Source organism: Somniosus microcephalus, chromosome 10 (genome assembly GCF_052327205.1).
Source record: "Somniosus microcephalus isolate GS21.2 chromosome 10, FLI_Smic_1.0, whole genome shotgun sequence".
NCBI lineage: Eukaryota > Metazoa > Chordata > Chondrichthyes > Squaliformes > Somniosidae > Somniosus > Somniosus microcephalus.
In genome coordinates, this window is record NC_140996.1 from 170,485,883 (window position 1) to 170,508,414 (window position 22,532).

A 22,532-nucleotide genomic window follows, 5' to 3' on the forward strand; every position below is an offset into this window, starting at 1 on the left:
ATCTCGTATTGTGGCCACATGATTGATGAGGAAGGGTTGCATAAGTCGCCGGACAAGATTGAGGCTGTAGTCAAGGCTCCAGCACCGGAAAATGTGTCGCAACTGAGATCGTTCCTCGGGTTGGTGAACTACTACCATAAGTTCTTGCCGAATTTATCTACAATTCTGCACCCACTGAACGCCCTGCTGCAAACTGGAGTAACATGGAAATGGAGTGATGAGTGTAAGTGTGCCTTTCAGAAATGTAAATGCCTAATCACTTCAAAAGAAGTATTGGCCCACTACAATCCAACACTACCGATTCGGTTAGCATATGATGCGTCTCCCTACGGCATCGGAGCGGTGCTGTCACACAAATTCCCTGACGGTTCAGAGAGGCCAATAGCCTTTGCGTCGCGCTCGTTAACCTCAGCCGAGCGTAACTACGCCCAGATTGACAGGGAGGCCCTCAGCCTGGTGTGGGGGGTGAAGAAGTTCAATCACTATCTGCACGGGCAGAAATTCACCCTACTGACTGATCATCAGCCCCTAGTCTCCATTTTTAATCCAAAGAAGGGCGTTCCGGTGATGACGGCGCAACGGCTGCAAAATGGTCACTTTTCCTAGGGGCACATCAGTACGACATAGAGCACAAGGGTACAAAACAGCATGGAAACGCTGATGGGCTGTCGCGCCTACCGTTGCCTACGGTAGAGGAAGCACCTGCAGTGGACCCTGTTGAGATATTCCATGCGGCCATAGTCGAATGTCTACCTGTTACAAACTCAAGTATAGAGAAGGAAACCCGAAATGACCCGACACTCTCTCGGGTCTATGATTTGACGGTGAAGGGATGGCCAGCACATGGCGACTCACTGTTGCCAGCATTCTCGCCAAGGAGAGAACAGCTGTCAGTGTGCCAGGGGACCTTGATGTGTGGATCCCGAGTGGTAATTCCACCCAAGTTGAGAGATAGAGTGCTCAATGAGCTTCATGAGGATCATCTGGGAGGGGTAAAAACGAAGCACCTAGCCAGGGCGTTTATGTGGTGGCCGGGAATCGATAAAGAAATCGAAGATATGACCAAGAGATGCACAGGATGCCAGAAGGTCCAAAACGCTCCACCACAGGCCCCGCTACATCCATGGGAGTGGCCCTCATCTCCATGGCAACGGGTACACATTGATTTTGCTGGTCCATTTATGGACTCAATGTTCCTAATCGCTGTGGACGCCCATTCAAAATGGCCAGAGGTCATCAAAATGTCCTCCACCACCACAGATAAAACTATTGCAGTCCTACGGACCATCTTCGCCAGGAATGGCTTGCCAGAACAGATTTGCTCCGACAATGGGCCACAGTTTGTGTCAGAGGATTTCTGGAGGTTTCTGAGGAATAATGGGGTGAAGTATTACACATCTGCCCCATATCATCCAGCCACAAATGGATTGGCTGAGAGGTTTGTTCAGACCTTTAAAAAGGCCATAAAGGCAATGCATAATGACGACATACCACTACAACACAAGGTGGATAATTTCTTGTTTGCTTACCGGAATGCGACACATGCAGTCACCAACCAAGCTCCAGCCATAATGTTCTTCAACCGAAGGCTAAGATGTCGCCTGGATTTTCTCAAACCAAACATAAGACGAGATGTTGAGGATAAGCAATTCCAGCACATAAATGAGAAACCAACTAGGAGCTTCAAGATAGGGCAACCAGTCTTGGCCCGCGACTACCGAACAGAAAAATGGCAGCCAGGAACGATATGCACACAGCAGGGACCGCTAATGTACACAGTGGACGTTGGAGAGAGCATCGTGAGATGCCATGCTGACCAGATTCTAGAGTCACAGGAACAAGCCAAACCCATACCATGAGCAGGTGCACCTGGTAATCAACCCGAAGTACAGATTGCGTCTACCTCAGAAGCAGTAGTATTGGAAGCTGACGAACCAACCAATGACAATGAGCCAGAATCAACTCCGCCGCAAGAACAGGATACTCGAGAAAGGCGCTATCCAGTCAGGATCAGGAAGCCTCCTCAAAGACTGAACTTATAAATGATTATTTCAGTTGATGTATATAGTACAGAGAAAATTGTAATTGTAATTAGTTATTATTTAGTTGTTAAATGAATGTTATGTACTGTTTATCTAAAAGGGGAGGAATTGTTGTGTATGTACCTTTAAGAGAAGAACTGATTCTATACTGCAGTACCGGCAGTGACCACCCCTGTATATAAAGCCATAGCAGGCTTCTGTACTTCAGTCTTAAGTTACCCTCTGTTCAGTAAGCACAGCATTGCTGGCTGTGCAGCTGCAAGCACGAGCAGAGGGAGCAGCCAGACTTGGGAAAGTGGACTAAAGTGGTGGTCCCCTGACCAGGCAGAGGAGGAGAACGCTGGACCACCACCACCACCTCCACCTCCACCATCACCATCATCAAAGCAGCTGGGGTGCCTGGAGAGAGAGGACAGAGGAGGAGAAGGAGAAAGGAGGCCTGCAATAACATCAACCAGGGGAGAGGCCTTTCCTATCACTGCCTCCCCAAATTGGCCTCCACTTCAGGAGAAGGAGAGAGGGGGGAGAAACCACTATCAACCAACACCAACTGTTCGGAAGGAGGGAGGAATATCATCTTCAAAAATATCTACAGGTGGGTGTTATTTGGGGCACTCTCCCAAAGACTTTGTATTTTAGGTGGGGGGAGAAAAGAAGAAACAAGGCCGGAACATCAAGGGGTGGCTGTGTGTGTGTGTGTGGTTCTTGTTAAAAACTAGGCCACACACACACCACTAATTAAGCATCCCTTCTATTGCCTGACCTGGGCCAGCTGGAGCTGCCTAGGTTAAGTGGTTAATTCCATTAATTACATCATTAAGACCTGGTGCAGGACTGAGCCTGGGCATCTCCAGCTTCCCAGGTGAAGACATCTTCTCCCCCTGCCAGAAGAACACCACTGTCAGAGACTTTAAATTTCCATCAGGGGAGTGCACCCCTGCCAACACCCACCCACCCGCCATCCTGAGTGGCGACCCTGCCTTTGCGGCTTCCCTCCTTCCCACCCCCCCTCTCTCTCTCTCTTTGTCTCTCTCTGCCTCTTTTTCTAAGGCACCTCTGTTTACTTTATTAATTAATTGCCTATTGAACAGAGGGGAGAAGGCCCCTCTCCCAATCTCAGGCAATAAGGGGAGAGGTGTGCCTTCATTTTAAACAGCTCCCTCTGCTCGGTAGAGAACCAAAAAAAAATACCTGAGGCCATTTCCATCTTCAGGCCTGTGACTTGGGGTGAGTGTAGCCCTTTATAATACCGCCCCAGAATGGCGACTGCATCTTCGCCGGTGACGGGGCCAGCCAAGACGTATGCGGGAGTGGCAGCCACAGCCACAGCTGCTCCCACTGCTTCTGCTGCCCCGTCACCTTTTAGGCTGATGACAAAAAAGTTGGGGTGAAGAGCTACACTCACCCCACTATGACTATTGAGGCCTGCGTTAAAGCCATGGCTGGGGTTGTCGGCCCCTCAGCCATTGTAGCGGCCTCAAAAATGTATGGGAAGGCTGTGTTCTTCCTGGGGTCGGAGCGGGCGGTGTCCCTGGCTGTCACCAAGGGGCTCACCGTGGGCGGGACCTTCCTGCCGGTGGACCCCCTCGAGGCCACCGCGCAGAGGGTGGTTATTTCGAACGTCCCGCCCTATGTTCCTGGTGAGCTCCTCCTTCCCCATCTACGTCAACTTGGGGAGGTGAGGTCGGGGATCACACCCATCCCGCTCGGCTTCCAGGAGGCCAGCCTTCGCCACGTCTTCTCCTTCCGGCGCCAGCTGTTCATCCAGCTGGCGCGGGAGGAGGACACTGACGGGGCATTCGTCGTCCACCACGAGGGGACCGCCTATCGCGTCTTCTGGACGTCGGACGGTGTGCGGTGCCACGCCTGCAAGGAGGTGGGGCACATCCGGAAAAACTGCCCCGCCTCCAAGGCCGCCGGATCATCTCGTGCGGCCGAGGCCGACGCTCCTCCCACCGGATCTGCCCGCGCGTCGGGAACGTCTGATGCGCGGTCGACGTCGGGGGCCGATGCCACCAAGGCCTCCGGCGGGGGGGAGGGAGCATGTCTGGCCGGAAAGAAGGCGCGGTGGAAAAATAAACACCTTAGGGCGGGTCCCCCCGTGGATGGCCAGCCCTTGCCCCTTGAGCCCCTTACACCCGCGTTCCTCGCGGAGTTAATCGAGGCAGACGCGAGCGGGAGGGGCCTCGTGCCCGAGCCTGTGGCCGCAACCGCCGCAGCGGTAACGCCGATACCTGCGGCCGGGCTTGGGCCCGAGGAACCCGACAAACCTGCTCCGCCGGAGGGAGCTGAGGAGGAAGCCTTTGCAGACATGGAGGTCTCCCTCGCTCCCTCCGTGCTAAAAAGAAGGCGCAACCCCCTGGAAGAGGAGGAGGACCGGGAGGAGGAAGGTCCCTCCGAGCAGGGGGAGTCGTCGCCCGCCGCGGGTGCTGCGCCCCCCCCCCCCACTGTCGTCATCACCAGCGATTGGCAGGGGTCGCCTGTCCCTCGGGAGGCTGAGGCAGATGTGTCTGTCCGGCGCGTGCCTCCCGGGGATGGGGACGAGACCCTGCCCTTTGGGGGGGGGGGGGGTCGCGGAACCACCCACGGCGGTAATTGAAATTGACCTATCGGTGCCATTACCCCTCGCCGGGTCGGGCGGCCTGGGGTCTGGGTCGGGCGAGCTCGAGGATATTGAGCTCACCCATTGCGACCCGGACATCTCCCAGGGGATGCTCGTCCTGGTAGAGCTTTTAATTCAAAACCCCCCATCCGCTGGGTCGGAGGTTGGTGGCGGGGAGGAGGATGGCCCCCTGGCTGTGTCTCTGGTGCCGGACGTACTGGAGGAGCTGGGAATTGTTCTCTCCCCGGTTTCTCCGGTCGTTCCGGCGTCTGAGGCGGAGGGGGGCTCTGAACCGCCGCCGTCTTCTGGCCCAGCATCCCTAGAGGAGCCCAGGGAGAAATCCTCTGCCGCCGATCCTGGGGGTGGGATCTGGGCGGAGGCGGGGCTGGCTGGCGCAGCCGAGCCGTTCGCTTCGCACTGCGCGGCGGACGGGTCGGCCGCTGGTGACGACCCCCTGGAGGAGGATGGGGACTCGGTGATGGGCACGGAGGACGATTCGGACTCCAGCGCCGACGAGGCGATGGATGACCTCGTGCCCCTTGCCGAGTCTCCCCTCATTCCCGTAAGGGAACTCCGGGATTTTATGGCCACATGCTTGGGTCAGCGCAATAAGGTCCGGCTGGCCCTCGACAGGTGGTCGGAGCTGGCGCTGCTCATCGATTCCGTCCGCGCCGCCGTTAAGATCATGGGCGCGGACGAGGGTGTGAACCCGCTCGAGCTGCGTCGGCTCACAACGTTTCTCACTGGGCTGAGGAAGTGGCGGCTGACCAGCGGCTGCGCTTCCTCCCCCCATTAGGTGTAGGTAGAGGTTGCACTATGCTTCTGACATGAAGATAACCATAGCCAGCCTCAACATCAACGGCAGCAGGGAGGCGCGCCGCAGATTCAATAACTTCTCGGTCCTTCGGGACGGGAAGTATGCGGTGTGCTTCCTGCAAGAAACCCACACCGTTCCGGGAGACGAAGCCACGTGGCTCCTGGAGTGGCAAGGAGGGGTCAGCATGAGTCACCTCTCCAACAATTCCAGCGGGGTGGCTATCTTGCTGGCCCCGCATTTTCAGCCGGAGATCTTGGTGGTCAAGGAGCACGTGCCGGGCCGCTTGCTCCAGGTCACTGTTCACCTGGGGGGCGTGCCGCTCCATCTAGTGAACGTGTACGCCCCTCAGACCAGTGCGCAGCAAGTGCGCTTCTTCGAAGAAGTGTCCGCTCTCTTGGGCTCCATCGACGTGGGCGAGTGCGTCATCCTCGGGGGGGATTTTAACTGCACCCTCGAGGCGAGGGACCGTTCGGGTCCCCCGCGAAGCCCGGCGGCGATGGAGAAGTTGAGGGACCTGGTTGGGTCCTTCGACTTGGTGGACGTCTGGCGAAATCTCCACCCCGACTCCAGTGCCTTCACTAGCGTGAGGTCTGGCGGAGGAAGGTCCAGAATCGACCGCCTCTACATTTCCCGGGCGTACGTCTCCTGCGTTCCGGCAGCTTCCATGCGGCCGGTGCCGTGCACGGACCACCACCTGGTAGAATGGAAGAATTCCAGAACATGTTTATACCGGTTTGGCATAAAAATAAACCTAAAAAGGTGACTCAACCGTGGATAACGAGGGAAATTAGGGACAGCATAAAATCAAAAAAAAGGGCATATCAACTGGCAAAAAAAAGCACCAGACCGGAAGATTGGGGGCAGTACAGGATACAGCAGAAGAGGACAAAGGGATTAATCAGGAAGGGGAAAATAGAATACGAAAGTAAACTTGCAGCAAAAATAAAGACAGACTGCAAAAGCTTTTATCGGTATATCAGGAGGAAAAGACTGGTAAAATCCCAAGTCGGTCCCCTGCAGTCCGATTCGGGAGAATATATAATGGAGAATAAGGAAATGGCAGACCAATTAAACTCATACTTTGGTTCTGTATTCACAAAGGAGGACACAAATAACCTCCCAGGAATATCGGCAAACATAGGGACTAATGAGAGGGAGGAGCTGACAGAAATTAGTATCTCTAGGGATATGGTGTTGGGTAAGTTGAGGGGACTGAAGGCCGACAAATCCCCGGGGCCTGATAAACTACATCCTAGGGTACTTAAGGAGGTGGCCCTGGAGATAGCAGATGCTCTAAGGATCATCTTCCGGAACTCCATTGACTCGGGAACAGTACCCGTGGATTGGAGGGTAGCTAATGTTACCCCAATATTTAAAAAGGGGGGTAGAGAGAAAGCAGGGAATTATAGACCAGTAAGCCTTACATCGGTTGTGGGCAAAATGCTAGAGTCCATTATTAAGGATAAAATAGCGGAGCACTTGACAAATGGGGAAAGGATCGGACAGAGTCAACATGGATTTACAAAGGGTAAATCGTGTTTGACTAATCTGCTGGAATTTTTTGAGGAAGTAACTGGTAAAATAGATGGGGGAGAGCCAGTGGATGTGGTGTACCTTGACTTCCAGAAAGCCTTCGATAAGGTTCCACACAAAAGATTATCATGCAAAATTAAGGCTCATGGGATTGGGGGCAAAGTATTAACGTGGATAGAGAACTGGCTGGCGGATAGAAAACAGAGAGTTGGAATAAACGGCTCGTTTTCAGAGTGGCAGGCAGTGACCAGCGGGGTGCCGCAAGGATCTGTCCTGGGACCCCAGCTGTTCACAATATATATAAATGATCTGGATCAGGGAATTGGATGCAATATTTCCAAATTCGCTGACGACACTAAACTAGGAGGAGGGGTGGGCTCTGATGAGGATGTCAGGAGGCTACAGTGCGATTTGGACAGGTTGGGGGAATGGGCGGATACGTGGCAGATGCACTATAATGTGGATAAATGCGAGGTTATCCACTTTGGGGGTAAAAACAGGAGGGTAGATTATTATCTAAATGGCAATAGATTGGGAGATGGGGAAGTGCAGAGGGACCTGGGTGTTCTTGTGCACCAGTCACTGAAGGAGAGCATGCAGGTGCAACAGGCGATTAAGAAGGCAAATGGTATGTTGGCCTTCATATCAAGGGGGTTCGAGTATAGGAATAGGGATACCTTACTACAGCTGTACAAGGTGCTGGTGAGACCGCATCTGGAGTATTGTGTACAGTTTTGGTCGCCCCATCTGCGGAAGGATGTTCTTGCCATGGAAAGAGTGCAACGGCGATTCACCAGGCTGATACCTGGAATGGCGGGAATGACCTACGAAGAGAGATTAAATAGTTTGGGCTTGTACTCACTGGAGTTTAGAAGATTGAGAGGGGATCTCATCGAAACATATAAAATTATGGCAGGCCTGGACAGGCTGAATTCAGAGAGAATGTTTCCAATGGCCAGGGAGCACAGAACCAGGGGCCACAGTCTAAAAATAGCGGGCAAATCATTTAAAACAGAGATGAGGAAGAATTTCTTCACTCAAAGAGTGGTGAGCCTGTGGAATTCCCTGCCACAGAGGGCTGTGAAGGCTAATTCAATAAATATTTTCAAGAGAGAATTGGATATATTTCTGAAGGCTAAGGGGATTAAGGGTTACGGAGAAAAGGCGGGGACGGGGTACTGAACTGGTAAGATCAGCTATGATCTCAGACGAGGATCAGCCATGATCTCATTGAATGGCGGAGCAGGCTCGAAGGGCCGAATGGCCTACTCCTGTTCCTATCTCTATGTTACTATGTGTACTGGCATTTTAACAACCTGCTGCTGGAGGACGCACGGTTCCGGGATTCGTTTCGTCGATTCTGGGCTGACTGGAGAAGGAAGCAGGGGGGCTTCCCCTCCTTGAGGCTATGGTGGGATGTGGGCAAGGCTCACATCCGTCTCTTCTGTCAGGAGTACGCGAAGGGGTCGACCAAGAGGTGGGAGGCCCGGGTCGGGCGGTTGGAGAAGGAGGTGCTCGACCTGGAGTCCCGTCTCGGTCAGGTCGTCGAGGACCCGGCCCTGCGGAAGGTGTACGAAGAGAAGAAGGGTGCGCTGAAGGACCTGCAGCTCGTCGGGTCCCGAGGCGCGTACGTGAGGTCGCGGATCCAGCTCCTGCGGGACCTGGACCGCGGCTCCCCCTTCTTCTACTCGCTGGAAAAAAGACGGGGGGTCCGTAAGCAGCTCTTGGGGCTGCTGGCCGACGACGGATCTCTGGTCTCGGATCCGGAGGGAATCAGCGCGGAGACCCGCGCCTATTACGGGGCTCTGTTCTCTCCGGATCCGTCCAGCGAGGATGCGCGCAGAGTTTTGTGGGAGGACCTGCCGAAGGTCGGCCTGGAGGACGCCGAAAAATTGGACGCTCCGCTAAGCCTGGCGGAGCTGACCGGCGCCCTCCGCCAGCTCTCTAGGGGAAAGTCCCCGGGGCTGGACGGGCTGACCATGGAGTTCCACAGGGCATTCTGGGATGTCTTGGGGGCGACTACGCACGGGTCCTGGGGGAAAGTTTGGCGACCGGGGTGATGCCCCTCTCTTGGCGCAGGGCGGTCATTGTCCTGCTGCCTAAGAAGGGCAATCTCCGCCTCCTTGAGAACTGGCGCCCGGTCTCCCTCCTCAGCACAGACTATAAAATCTTTGCCAGGGCCATGTCTGCTCGCCTTGGCACCGTGCTGGCCCACATGATCCACCCCGACCAGTCCTACACGGTCCCGGGCTGGACCATCCACGATAACATCCATCTGGTCCGGGACCTGGTCCACCACTCCCAGAGGGCTGGTCTGTCGGTCGCCTTCCTTTCCCTGGATCAGGAGAAGGCGTTCGACAGGGTGGATCACGAGTATCTCTTCGGGCTCTGCGCGCATTTGGGTTCGGGACGCATTTAGTCGCCCGGATCCGACTTCTGTACGCCGCCGCGGAGTGTCTGATTAAAGTTAACGAGTCCTTGACGGCGCCCCTTCGCTTCGGGAGGGGGGTGCGTCAGGGATGCCCCATGTCCGGTCAGTTATATGCCATTTGCGTGGAGCCTTTCCTGCGCCTCTTGTGGAAGAGGTTGACGGGACTGGCTCTGCAAGGGCCGGGCGTGGAGGTGGTCCTCTCGGCTTACGCCGATGACGTGCTCCTCACGGTCACGGATCCCGCTGACTTGCGGAGGATGCGGGAATGCCAGCAGATTTACTCGGACGCATCCTCCGCCAAGATCAACTGGGAGAAATGTTCCGGACTCCTGGTGGGTCAGTGGCGGGTGGACTCCCTGCCGGAGGAGTTCAGGCCTTTTGCCTGGAGCACCACGCACCTCCTCTATTTGGGAGTCTACCTTAGCCCTGCCGAGGATGCCTGGCCAGCGAACTGGCAAGAGCTGGAGGCCAAAGTCACCGCTCGCCTAGGACGCTGGACAGGACTGCTCCGAGTGTTGTCCTACAGGGGCCGAGCGCTGGTCATAAACCAGCTGGTGGCCGCCATGTTGTGGTACCGGTTGGTCACTTTGATCCCTCCCCCTGCGTTTGCCGCCAAGATTCAGAAGAAGCTCATCGACTTCTTCTGGGACAAAAGGAAGCACTGGGTCTCTGCCGCGGTTCTGTGTCTCCCGCTTAGGGAGGGCGGTCAGGCGCTGGTGTGCCTTCGCACCCAGGCTGTGACTTTCCGTCTTCAGATGCTGCAGAGATACCTGTACGTCGAGAATCCTCCAAGATGGTGTGCGCTGGCGACGTTTTTCTTCCGCCAGCTGCACGGCCTCAATTACGACACGCAGCTCCTGTTTGCGAAAGTGGGCAGCAGGCGTGCCGGCCTGCGGGAGCTGCCTGTCTTCTACCAGGAACTACTATGGGTTTGGAACTACGTCGCTTCCAGGCGGAGCTCTCCCCCGTCAGGAATCCGCACCTCCATGAACACGGGCTCGGGTGGCTGGCGGAGGGTAGGGCTGTGGCTGGCAAGGTGACCAGAGTCGGGGACCTGCTCGATGGCGGAGGAGCGGGCTGGATGGCGCCGGAGGAGCTGGCGCGGCGCCTTTACTGGGCCAACGTCCGGCTTGCGGTCGAAACCATCGAATCGGTAAAAGCGGCACTGGGCCCCGACTCCACTAGGTGTATCGAGGCAACTCAAGCACGTGGGGCGATCCCGTCCGAGCTTACCCCCGTTCGGACGGAATTCCTCATCGGCGCCCGGCCCCGAAACTCCCCTCGGGAACCGGCGCCTCACAACTTGAGCCCGCTCGAGGAAATACTCTCCGTGCCTTTTCATTCCGCGCGGAGGGGTTTCCTGTACGGGCTGCTCCTGCACACTCTCCACTTTGCCATCTTCGTCTACCGTCCGGACACGCCTTGGCGTGGCGTCTTGCCGACCGGCGGTGGCGGAGGTCCCCAATGGAGGGCTCTCTATGCGGGAGTCCTCCCTTGTTCCATCGGGGACTTGGCCTGGAGGGTGTTGCACGGAGCGGTCCCGTGCAATAAGGTTTTAAGTAGGTTCACGGACTCCCAGGCCGCCTGCATTTTTTGCGGCCTGGAGGAGTCCGTGTTTCACATTTATATGGATTGTGAGAGGTTGCAGCCCCTCTTTCACTACTTGAAGGGGCTGCTCCTCGATTTTTGGTTGCACTTCAGTCCCATGCTCTTGATCTACGGTCACCCGGTGCGGAGGGGAGCAGACAGGTTGGAGGACCTCCTTGTGGGCCTGCTCCTGAGCCTGGCTAAAAGAGCCATCAATTGGTCCAGGCAGCGGGCGGTCGAGGGGGTCGTCCAGCCGGATTGCCTGCCTCTCTTCCGCGGCCATGTTCGCGCCCGGGTGGCCCTGGAGATGGAGCACGCGGTGTCCGCCGGTGTGCTTGAGTTTTTCCGCGACCGGTGGGCGCCGCGGGGACTGGAGTGCATCATCAACACGGAAAACCAAATTTTAATTTGATTTGTTAAGCTTTAGTTGAACTTTTGTTTATTTACAGTTGAATTGGTTTTTTTTGGGTCCAAATAAAAGAGTACCCTCTGTTCAGTAAATACCTGTTTTATTGTTCTCCTGCAGTCCGTGTATTATTAAGGCGCGGACACTATACCTTGTGCCATTACATATTTGCTCTGCCTTCCAGGCTGACTTGTTTTTTCCTCTATATTTGGCTGTGCATCACCCCCTACTATAGCTCCACTCCATATCCCATCCCCCTGCCAAGTTAGTTTAAACCCCTCCCAACAGAACTAGCAAACCTCCCCGTTCCGGTTCAGGTGCAACCCGTCCGACTTGTACAGGTCCCACCTTCCCCAGAAGCAGACCCAGTGATCCAGGAAACTAAAGCCCGCCCTCCTGCACCAACTCCTTAGCCACGCATTCATTTGCTCTATCCTTCTATTCCTATACTCACTAGCACGTGGCACCAAGAGTAATCCAGAGATTACAGCCTTTGAGGTCCTGCTTTTTAATCTGCTACCTAACTCCCTAAATTCATGTTGCAGGACCTCATCCCTCTTTATACGTATGTCATTCGTACCAATGTGAACCACAACCTCTGACTGTTCGCCCTCCCCCTTCAGAATGCCCTGCAGCCATTCAGTGACATCCTTGACCCTGGCACCAGGGAGGCAACATACTATCCTGGAGTCACGTCTGCGGTCACAGAAATGTCTATCTGTTCCCCTTACAATAGAATCCCCTATCACTATTGCTCTCCCATTCTTTTTCCTCCTCTCCTGTGCAGCTGAGCCACTCATAGTGCCACGGACTTGGCTCTTGCTGCATTCCCCTGAGAAACCATCTCCCCCAGCAGTATCCAAAATGGAAAATCTGTTGGAGAGGGAGATGGACCCAGGGGACTCCTGCACTACCTTCCTAGTTTTTTACTTTATCTGGCGGTCACCCATTCCCTGGCTGCCTGTGCACTCTTTACTTGCGGTGTGACCACCTCGTTAAACATGCTATCCACAAAGATCTCAGCTTCGCGGATGCTCCACAGTGACTCCAGCCGCAGCTCCCGCTCCAAAATGCAGATTTCGAGTAGTTGCAGCTGGAGACACTGCCTGCACATGTGTCCGCCCTGGACACCGAAAGTGTCCCTGACTTCCCACATAGCACAGGAGGAGCACTCCACGCTGCCGAGCTGCCCTGCCATGTCCTAACCTTAACTTACTCCCTTTACTTCCTTTAAATTAAAGAATATTAAATACACTAGGGACCTTACTTCACTTTAAACACTACTTACTCTAAACTAGAGACCTTACTTTTACTTCAATGACTGGACTGTAGAAATACTCACCAGGTCCTACTTACCAATCAGCGCCTTCCCTGGTTGTGACGTCACTTTAGCAGTTTCACAGTTGATGTTGATTGACTGCTCCCGCTCTAGGACTCTTTCCCAAGTTGCAGCACTCCTTTATGGCCGCTCCGCCTTCTCTCAGGTCCCGCTGCCGCTCCCACACAGGTCCGCCTCCTCCTCTTAAATGGACCTTAATATTGTTCCTATCATTTATTTTTACATCCATGTGATTTTACTGATCAATCGAGACCTTGCACCTTATTATACTGTACAAATGTGTACAGTGTTAGCTAATCCTATGGCAATCACACAATTCTATCAGGTATTCACCATTATAGTGGTGTGATACCATGCATACTCCAATGCGTGAACAAAACAATGTAAAGAAGTAGAACTTAAAAACAGGTTTCCCTGTTAGCTCAGTGACTGGATCCATTACCTAATGTGGTACTGAACCATACAGATCACAAATATTTCAGCTTTGAAGCTTGTTCTGTGCGGAGTTAACTGATCTTAACTGGTATGGTGGTAGGAAGCTGCAATTGGATCTGATACCACTTTCAGTACAGGTCAGGAACTGAGTCAGAGGTCCTACTCCTGTTCACTATTCAGTAACTCCAGTGTAATACCCCTTTGTTGAAATAGCCTGCAAAGACTCACTATCTAGGCTCATAGATGAAGAATACTTGGTAGGGTACCCAGAGAACAATGTTATTTTGGAGCATCTTGATGTGAAACTAATGATTTGTTCGGCTCTCTTTCCCAGCTTAGACCTGCATTCTTGATCTCATTCGCCTTAAAACAATCACAATTTGCATTTATATGGCATCTTTAATGTAGAAATATTAAGGTGCAGCTGCCAGTGGGGGGGGGGGGTGGGGTGGTGGGCGAGGAACAGACAGGACATTGGAATCATAGGATCAGAGTGTACGAGTTGGGCAGTTTGTACAGCTAAAGAAAGCTATAGAGATAGGAAGGGGCAAATGAAGAGCTTTAAATACAAAGGACAACTTTAAATTTGAGTATCGGGGTCCTGGTCCAGTGAAGACAGGGTAACTGGCAAGTGGAACTTGGTGCCAGTTAAGATGCGAGCAGTAGAGTTTTGGATGAACTGAAGTTTATGGAGGGCATGTGGTAGGAAGCCAATCAGGAAAGCATTGAGCAGGTGAGTCTGGAAATGATAAAAGGCATGAATGAGGGTTGTAGTTGGAAAGGAGGCAGATAATGTTACATAGAGGAAGTAGGTAGTTTCTGTGATGGAGAGTGTATGGAGTCAGAAGCTCAGCTCAGGGTCAAGCAGGACACTGAGGCAATGAACAGTCTTGTTCTGTCCAAGACGATGGCTGGGGAGGTGGATGAAATTGGCAGTACGGGTACATAGTTTGTGGTGGGAACCGTAGGTGATAGCTTCAATCTTCCAAATGTTTAGCTCGTTGAATTTATGACTCATCCAAGACTGGATGTCAGACAACACAGAAGCAGTGGAGGGACTGAGAAAGGTAGAGTTGTGTGTCATTGGAAGCTGACACCATGGCCTAGAAATTCATTTGCCCTCAAAAACGAGCACCATGATGCGCTAGCATCCTGTGCCCATTCAGAGGACTTCAGGCAGCATGTGAACTTCGTGCTGCCTGTTCATTTCCATGATTGTGGCTTTCATCCCAGCACTGAATGCGCTGCTGAGTGGCTCAGCAAAGGGCTCAAGTTCGTGTGAGGTTAGCACAAATTAAATCTAGCCTGCACTACTTAAAGGCAGTCTGCACCTCTTAAAGAGGTGTATTCTACCTGCAGCAGATCATAGGATTACATAGGATATACGGTACAGAAACAGGCCATCCGGCCCAACCAGTCCATGCCGCCATTTATGTTCCACACGAGCCTCCTCCCGTCTTTCCTCATCTAAATCTATCAGCATAACCCTCTATTCCCTTTTAACTCATATGCTTGTCTAGCCTCCCCTTAAATGCATCTATACTATCCACTTCAACCACTCCCTGTGGTAGCGAGTTCCACATTCTCACCACTCTTTGGGTAAAGAAGTTTCTTCTGAATTTCCTATTAGATTTCTTAGTGAGTATCTTATTTTGATGACCTGTAGTTATGCTCTTCTCCACAAGTGGAAACATTCTCCCTGTATCCACTTTATCAGAATTTTTCATAATTTTAAAGACCTCTATTAGGTTATCCCTCAGCCTTCTTTTTTCAAGAGAAAAGAGACCCAGCCTGTTCATCCTGTCCTGATATGTATACACTCACATTTGTGGCATCATCCTTGTAAATCTTCTGTGCACCCTCTCCAGTGCCTCTATATCCTTTTTATAATATGGCGACCAGAACTGTACGCAGTACACTAAGTGTGGTCTGACCAAGGTTCGATACAGGTTTAGCATAACTTCCCTACTTTTCAATTCTATCCCTCTAGAAATAAACCCTAGTGCTTGGTTTGCTTTTTTTATGGCCTTGCTAACCTGTGTCGCAACTTTTAGTGATTTGTGTATTTGTACTCCTAGATCCCTTTGTTCCTCTACCCCACCTAGACTTGCACCCTCCAAGTGTTAAGTGACCTCCTTATTCTTCCTACCAAAATGTAATACCTCATATTTATCTCTGTTGAGCTTAATTTGCCAATTATATGCCCATTCCGCAAGTTTATTAATGTCCTCCTGTAACTTGTTGCAGTCCCCCTCAGTATTGACTATCCCCCCCAATTTGGTGTCATCCGCAAATTTAGAAATTGTGTTTTTGATTCCCAAGTCTAAATCGTTAATGTAAATTGTGGACAGCAGTGGTCCCAGCACTGATCCCTATGGAACACCACTACCCACCCTCCGCCACTATGAATAGCTACCCTTTACTCCTACTCTCTGCTTTCTGTCCTGATGCCAGCCAGCAATCCATTCTGCTACTTGTCCCCTGACTCCGCATTCTCTGACCTTGTTCATCAGTCTATTATGGGGTACCTTATCAAAGGCCTTTTGAAAATCCAGATAAATTACATCTACTGCATTACCATTGTCTACTCTCTCTGTTACCTCTTCAAAAAATTCAATAAGGTTGGTCAAGCAAAACTTTCCCTTTTGAAATCCATGTTGACTATTCATTATTATATTTTTGGTTTCTAGATGTTCTTCTATTCTCTCCTTTAGTAGGGATTCCATTATTTTTCCTACCACCGATGTTAAGCTGACTGGTCTATAATTCCCTGGACATGTTCTATACCCCTTCTTAAATATTGGTATTATTACATTAGATAATTGAACTGGCTGAGGAAGACAGTGGAAAAAATCAATTAATGATGGCACAAGGGAGACAGCATGCACCAAGGTTCTCCGATGCAACACTTGGAGGCCTTGGTGCAGGAAGTCAATAGGAGGAGAGAGGTCCTCTTTCTACAGAGGGCCAAGAGGCCCTCCAGGCAACAGTGCAAAGTGCAGTGGGAGCAGACAGCCACTGTGGTGAATGCCAGTCGTGTAGTCCCGAGGACATGGACGCAGTGCAGAAAGAAGTTTAATGACCTCACACGAGTGGTCAAGGTCAGTGAATGCATCTTCAAATGCCATATCCCACCATCTGCACCACCAGCCTCACACGCTGCTCAATGCACCACACCCCCATCACTCACCTACCAACAATCACTATCAATCACAACTCACACCTCACATTCACATGCTCCATCTCACCCTCACCACTGCTGCACCCTCACATCCACATCTCATAGCGTGCACACACTGTCAGCTATATCACCAAAACACATTGCACCACACATACTGACATTCTTCCCTTTCTCGGGACATGCTCGCCTGCATCACCTCACCCGCATCACCTCACCCACATGGAGGAGACGGTGCTGGACATTCTTTGGAGGGGCATGACTGAGCCCACGGTCATCGGCGGGGCTAAAAGAGTACAAGATGCCGGCACTGTCATACATTATCCTCCATCTCACATCCCACTTCCCCCTTATCCAGCCTTGCACGGGGCTTTGCGCAGAGCTTGGAGCCCATCCTTTCCAGCATGGAAGGGGTGGGCCGATCCATTAGCACACTTGTGGACCCCACTATCATGCAGCATCTGATGGCCAATGTCTCAGCTTCCATTGCAGCACAAGCAGAAGCCACCCTACATCTGAGTGCTGCAATGGAAGCTCAGACTGAAGTTATGCAGGCTAAGCTTGCTGCCACGCAAAGCTCAGACTGCTGCCATTGTGGGTTTATCAATGTGGAAATCGGCTTGTAAGGTGGCACAGCATTCCAGCAATGTCCTCTGGGCTAGGAATGCTGAGACATCACCCCGGGGGAGTGGCAGTGGCTCCGTGGAGGACGAACCTGCTGTCCTCTCTCAGGATGATAGCATTCGTCCACCCACCACTGCCACTCCACCTTTGCCGTTGCCTGGCAGCCCAGACTGCTGCTGCCTATGCCAAGGTGGTGCAGTCCGCAGCCGGGCCTTCTAGGCCCAGAGATGCTCGAGGTCGTCCTGCAAGGCCATCCACAGTCTCCCACAGTGAATGTCAGCAGCCTTCCACCAGCTATGCTGCAGGCACTTGGGTAGCACTTCGTAGGAGCAGTAGGACAGGCACTGACACACTGCAGACAGGCACTAAGGGAATGCACAAGGGTGATTTGTTGACTTTTTATGTAATATTGGAAGGATTGATGGAGAAAGTTGAATTGAAATGTTTCTTTTGTGGTGGCTGCTATTTCAGCATTGTAACCAAGAGGACGTTGTGATGGTCAGTAACAGAGGGAAGGCAAGGAATGGGGGAATTGGGGTTGTGTTCACTCGTACCGCAGGTGGATGAGTTGATCACGGTTGTCTCCTCCTCTTCAACTTCCTCTTCCTCCGCTGGTCGCCAGATGCCTGGTGGCAAGGTCTGTGCCCTCATGATGGCAAGGTTGTGGAGCATGGCAAAAGTTAGAGATGCAACAGGTATTAAGCAAGTACAGTGTCAAAGGAACAGATTGTGGCTATTGCTTCAGTCTTCCCAATGTCTAATTGGAGGAAATTAACTTTTATTTCTTTTTGTCCCGCTACTACTCCCTTTTGCTTGCACCATCATCCCTTTTGTCATTTAATCACTCCTGCCTGCAACGCGATCAGAGATCTTCCCTTTTGTTCAATCCTTCCCCCACTTCCGTCTCTGTACTTGCTTAAAACTGGTTATCTCCAACTTGCCTGTTCTGACGAAAGATCAACAACCTGAAATATTAACTGTTTCTCTCTTCACAGATGTTGCCTGACCTGCTGAGTATTTACAGCATTTTCCATTTTTAATTTAACTTAACTTTAGGAACTGGATACTGCAATCTCACATGTTCCTTCTTGTGCATTTCTCCAATCTTTTAAAAAGCAGATTGAATGTGACCATGGTACACGATCATTCTTCTATCTCTGCAGTTTTTGACAGTCAACCACACCAACACCTCGCCTCCAATGTCCAGCTCAGTGAAACTGCCCTTGCTTGGTCCCACTCTCAGCAAATCAGAGCAGAAATGGCTTATTTTCCCATCCCTGTACTGTTACTTCTGGAGTCGCCATGGACCGATCCTTGTTCTTCCTCCTCTAGGTGCTGTTCCTGGCAACATTATCCAAATACATGGGGGCAGCTTCCACATGTATGCTAACAATACTCAGTTCTATCTCTCCCACCACCTGTCTCAACCACTCCGTTGCTTCTGTTTTATGACTAGTTGTCTTAGATGAGATGCAATTTCCTCATACAACAGTTTCATAAGCCTGGAGCAATCTGACTTTCTCGTGCTGTTTGGGCTATTGTTGCACTGTTCTCCTTTCTTCCTGCAGAAAATGTAAAGAAATGATCAAATTAAAAGATGGTCAGAATTGCTGTCTGTATTAAGTATCCATCGACCAGGTACCGTACATGGATATGGAATGTTTATAAAGAATGTTTGTGATTTTTCTAAAACTAGGCAACGTTGGGAAGTGTAAGTAGGCAGACTTACAATGGAGTGCCTATCGGATTGGAAGCTCAACTAGTGTCCATTAGGATGCCAAGGTTACAAACGCCCCAATTCAATCTGAGGCAGTGGTTGGGGAGGAGAATGGCAAGGGAACAGACACTGTGGTGGGGGCTAAAGACTATTGCTGCTTCCCAATGCTTAACTGGAGGAAATTGCATCTCATTCACATACAAAACAACTTTGCTATCAGTTACCAACCACACAAAAACTACAATATACACTTGGTCAAAGACATTTTGGATCTATTTATATTGCCACTTTTACATTGATAGATGCAATATCATGCAGAGGTGGCTGTTGGACATGGAACTAGATCTGAGCAGTAGGTAGTCTGGCAGCGCTTCAAATTTAGGCTATCTGGAGGGAGGGTACAGACCTTGTATTCACTTAATTGCTGTCAAAGAGCAGATGGTGACTTGTGCCATCAGGCACTTAATATGTAATTGCAGATTTTGAAATCAGGGCAATGCTAAAGGAGAGCTAGGATTATGCTGGTGCCTTGCGTTCAATACTTTTTCCCCTTCAACTTGTGGGCCATATTCCATTGATGACATTTTGAGCACTGTATCCAACGGCTTCTGCGTCTCAGTCTTTGCCAGTAAGCAGCACTGCAATTAGCCAATTGTTTCTTTTGTTTGAGATCAGGGCCTGAAAATGTTCAATTTCAATAATAGATATTCATCCACAGGTAGATTGGGCCTCTTGTAACTTTAAAGTTAGGAGAAAGCAGATACTGGCAATCATATTTCATTAGAAGTTAACTATCTGGAGGTTAAGTTCAGCACCTACATTCAAGTACTGATGCTCCAGTGAAGGAGTTGCTGTCTTTCAGATGAGATGTTTAAACAAAAGGTCACATCTGCCCTCTGGTGGATGTAAAATTCCATAGCACTATGTTGACGAGCAGGAGAGTTCTTCCTAATGTCTTGGTCAATATGGTGCCAAACCTAACTGCCTGACTAGAAAATTGCCCAGGTATGTCCTGTCCACAAAAAACAGGACCAATCCAATCAGGTCCATTACCACCCCATAAGCCTACTCTCAATCAACAAAGTGATGGAAGGGGTCATTGACAGTGCTCTCAAGTGGCACTTGCTCACCAATTGGGCTCTGCAAGGACCACTCTGCTCCAGACTTCATTACAGCCTTGGTCCAAACATGGACAAAAGAGCTGAATTCCAGAGAGGTGCGTGTGACTGCCCTTGGCATCAAGGAGCTATTTACATTCTACATAAATGCCTTAGATGAAGGGACAGAGTGTGATGTATCCAAGCTGGCTGTTGATACAAAGCTAGGTGGGTAAGTAAGCTGTGAGGAGGACAAAGCTTGCAAAGGGCTATAGACAGTGAGCAGGAGGAGGTAGATGAGTAATAATGGAGGAATGCATGGTTATTTATGCACTTTGGTAGCAAGAATAGAATATTGTAAATGGTGAGGAAACCATTAAATGCTGTTCAGATCACAGAAATTTAACTTGAAGGCACAGCAAGCAATTAGGAAAGCAAATGGTAAGTTGCCCTTGATTACAAGGGGGTTGGAGCAAAGAGTAAGGAAGTCTTACTGCAATTGTAGAGTTGCACTGAGACCACCCCTAGAGTAGTATATGTTTTGGTGTCCTTACTCAAGGAAGGACATATGCTTTTGATGGGGTACTATGAAGCTCCACTGGATTGATTCCTGGGATGAGGGGGTTGTCCAATGGAGGAGACTGAGCCTATACTAGTGCCAGAGGAAGGAAAGATCTCATTGAAGCACAAGATTGAGGGGGCTTAGCAGGGTAGATTCAGTGGGGTGGTTTAGCAGAGGTCTAGAACTAGGGCATAGACTCAGGCTAAGGGGTGGCCATTTAGGACAAGATGGAAATATTTCTTCATTCAGGCTTGTGAATCTTTGGAATTCTTTACACAGAGGGCTGTGGATGCTCAGTTGTCAAGTAAAAGGCAGAGGTCAATAGATTTTTGGAATCAAGGAATTATGGGGCAAGGTTTCTTTTTTGGATATGGCCCCATCACAGTTTTGTACATGCATGAAGCTTACCACTAAAGCCAGTCCTGGGCTGTGGGACCAGCAGAGAGCTATGCAGCTTATAGGAATGATAAAGGGACAAGGAGGGAAAAGGGAAGTTGTGGTCAAAGATCAGCCATGAGAGAGAGTGTTGAACAGTAGGAATCTTATGGCCTATTCCCATTTATGTTCTTACCCTTGTTGAATCCCACCATCAACATAGTGAGAGGGGTCAACACCATTGATCAGAACCAGGTAGTTCAGAGGCTGGGAATTCTGTGGCAAGTGACTTACCTGACTCCCAAGCTTTGCCACTATCTAAGTGGAGTCAGTAGTGTGACTCACTTGCCTGTATGAGGGCAATGCCAACACCACAATATGATGCACCCCATCCACCAATTGTACCATCTACAAGATGCATTACAGCAACTTGCCAAGGCTGCTTCAACAGCAGCTCCCAAACCTGTGACCACCACCACCACCTAGCAGGACAAAGGCAGCAAGCGCATGGGACCACCACCACCTCCAAGTCACACACCATCTGGATATTGCTGGGTCTAAATTCTGGAATTCCCAACAGCACTGTGGGAGTACCTGCACATTACAGCAGTTCAAGGTGGCTCACCACCACCTTCAAGGGCAATTAGGGATGTACAGTAACTGCTGGCCTTGCTACCGACTCCCACATACTGTCGGTTGACTATGGCAAACATTAAAGATTCAGGTAACTCACTGCTGTGTGTGGGACCTTGGTGCCAATTGGTAGGTTTTGCTGCAACATTCCCTGTAAAGTGCTTTGGGATGTCCAGAGGCGGCAAAAGTCACTCAATGCAAATTCTTTCCTTTTGCACATTCCTTATTCAATGGGTCTCACAATAAAGCAAGCTGGCAATACAATAGCCTGTCATCTGAACATTCAACAGATAGAGTAGTGAAGTGTAGAAATGACAACCAGCTCAAACACTTCCAAAATTAGATACCCATGTGAGCAACTGGATATGGTAATTCCTCAACAGCACCATCACTAGTTAACAAAAAACCAAGCTCCACATCTTGCAATAGAGATGAATTCAGAGTCAATTTTCCCCCTAGGAACTAATTGATTTCCTACTTTGCTGATGTGCAAGAAGTTTGTGATGAGCAGTTTGTCCATGGAAAGCAAGGCATGGGGCAGAGTGATAATAGAAAGCATCTGGTCTCAAAATGAAACCCCAAAACACAAATCAAGCAGTACAAGATCCCATCCTCCATCAGTAGGTTTAAACCCATTGGGTTTACATGTCTATGCCAGTCCAGAATGGAGTCTGAAAGAAAGGCATGTGGCCCATTAGAAAAGGTACTTTTAACTACTACAATGCGCCCATCGGCCTTCACCCAATAATAATGCTGCTCCTGCCTGCTCTTCTGCAATAAGACAAGTACCCAGCATGCAGTGTAATTGAGGTCTGCTATTCTACAGCATCTCATGAAGGTGCAGCCTTAGCAATGGTAATCAAAGCGGCTAGCATGGTCACCCAAAATATTTAAACATCACTTCTAGAAGGAATTGAAGTGTAGCATTTGCTATTACTGGAGTACAGCAGTTTACCAGCACAAATCTGGTTATCAGTGAGGGAGCTAGAATGCATATTGAGTAGTAACCTGGCTGTATCTATATAAATGAACAATTGCAATTTCAAAATAGTGAGATCTTGCTTAACCACCACCCCCCCAAATTAGACAGGAGCAAGAACAGATTTGGTTATATGCCAGATCCAGAACCTCCGGTAGTTTAGGGCCTTGTCGGT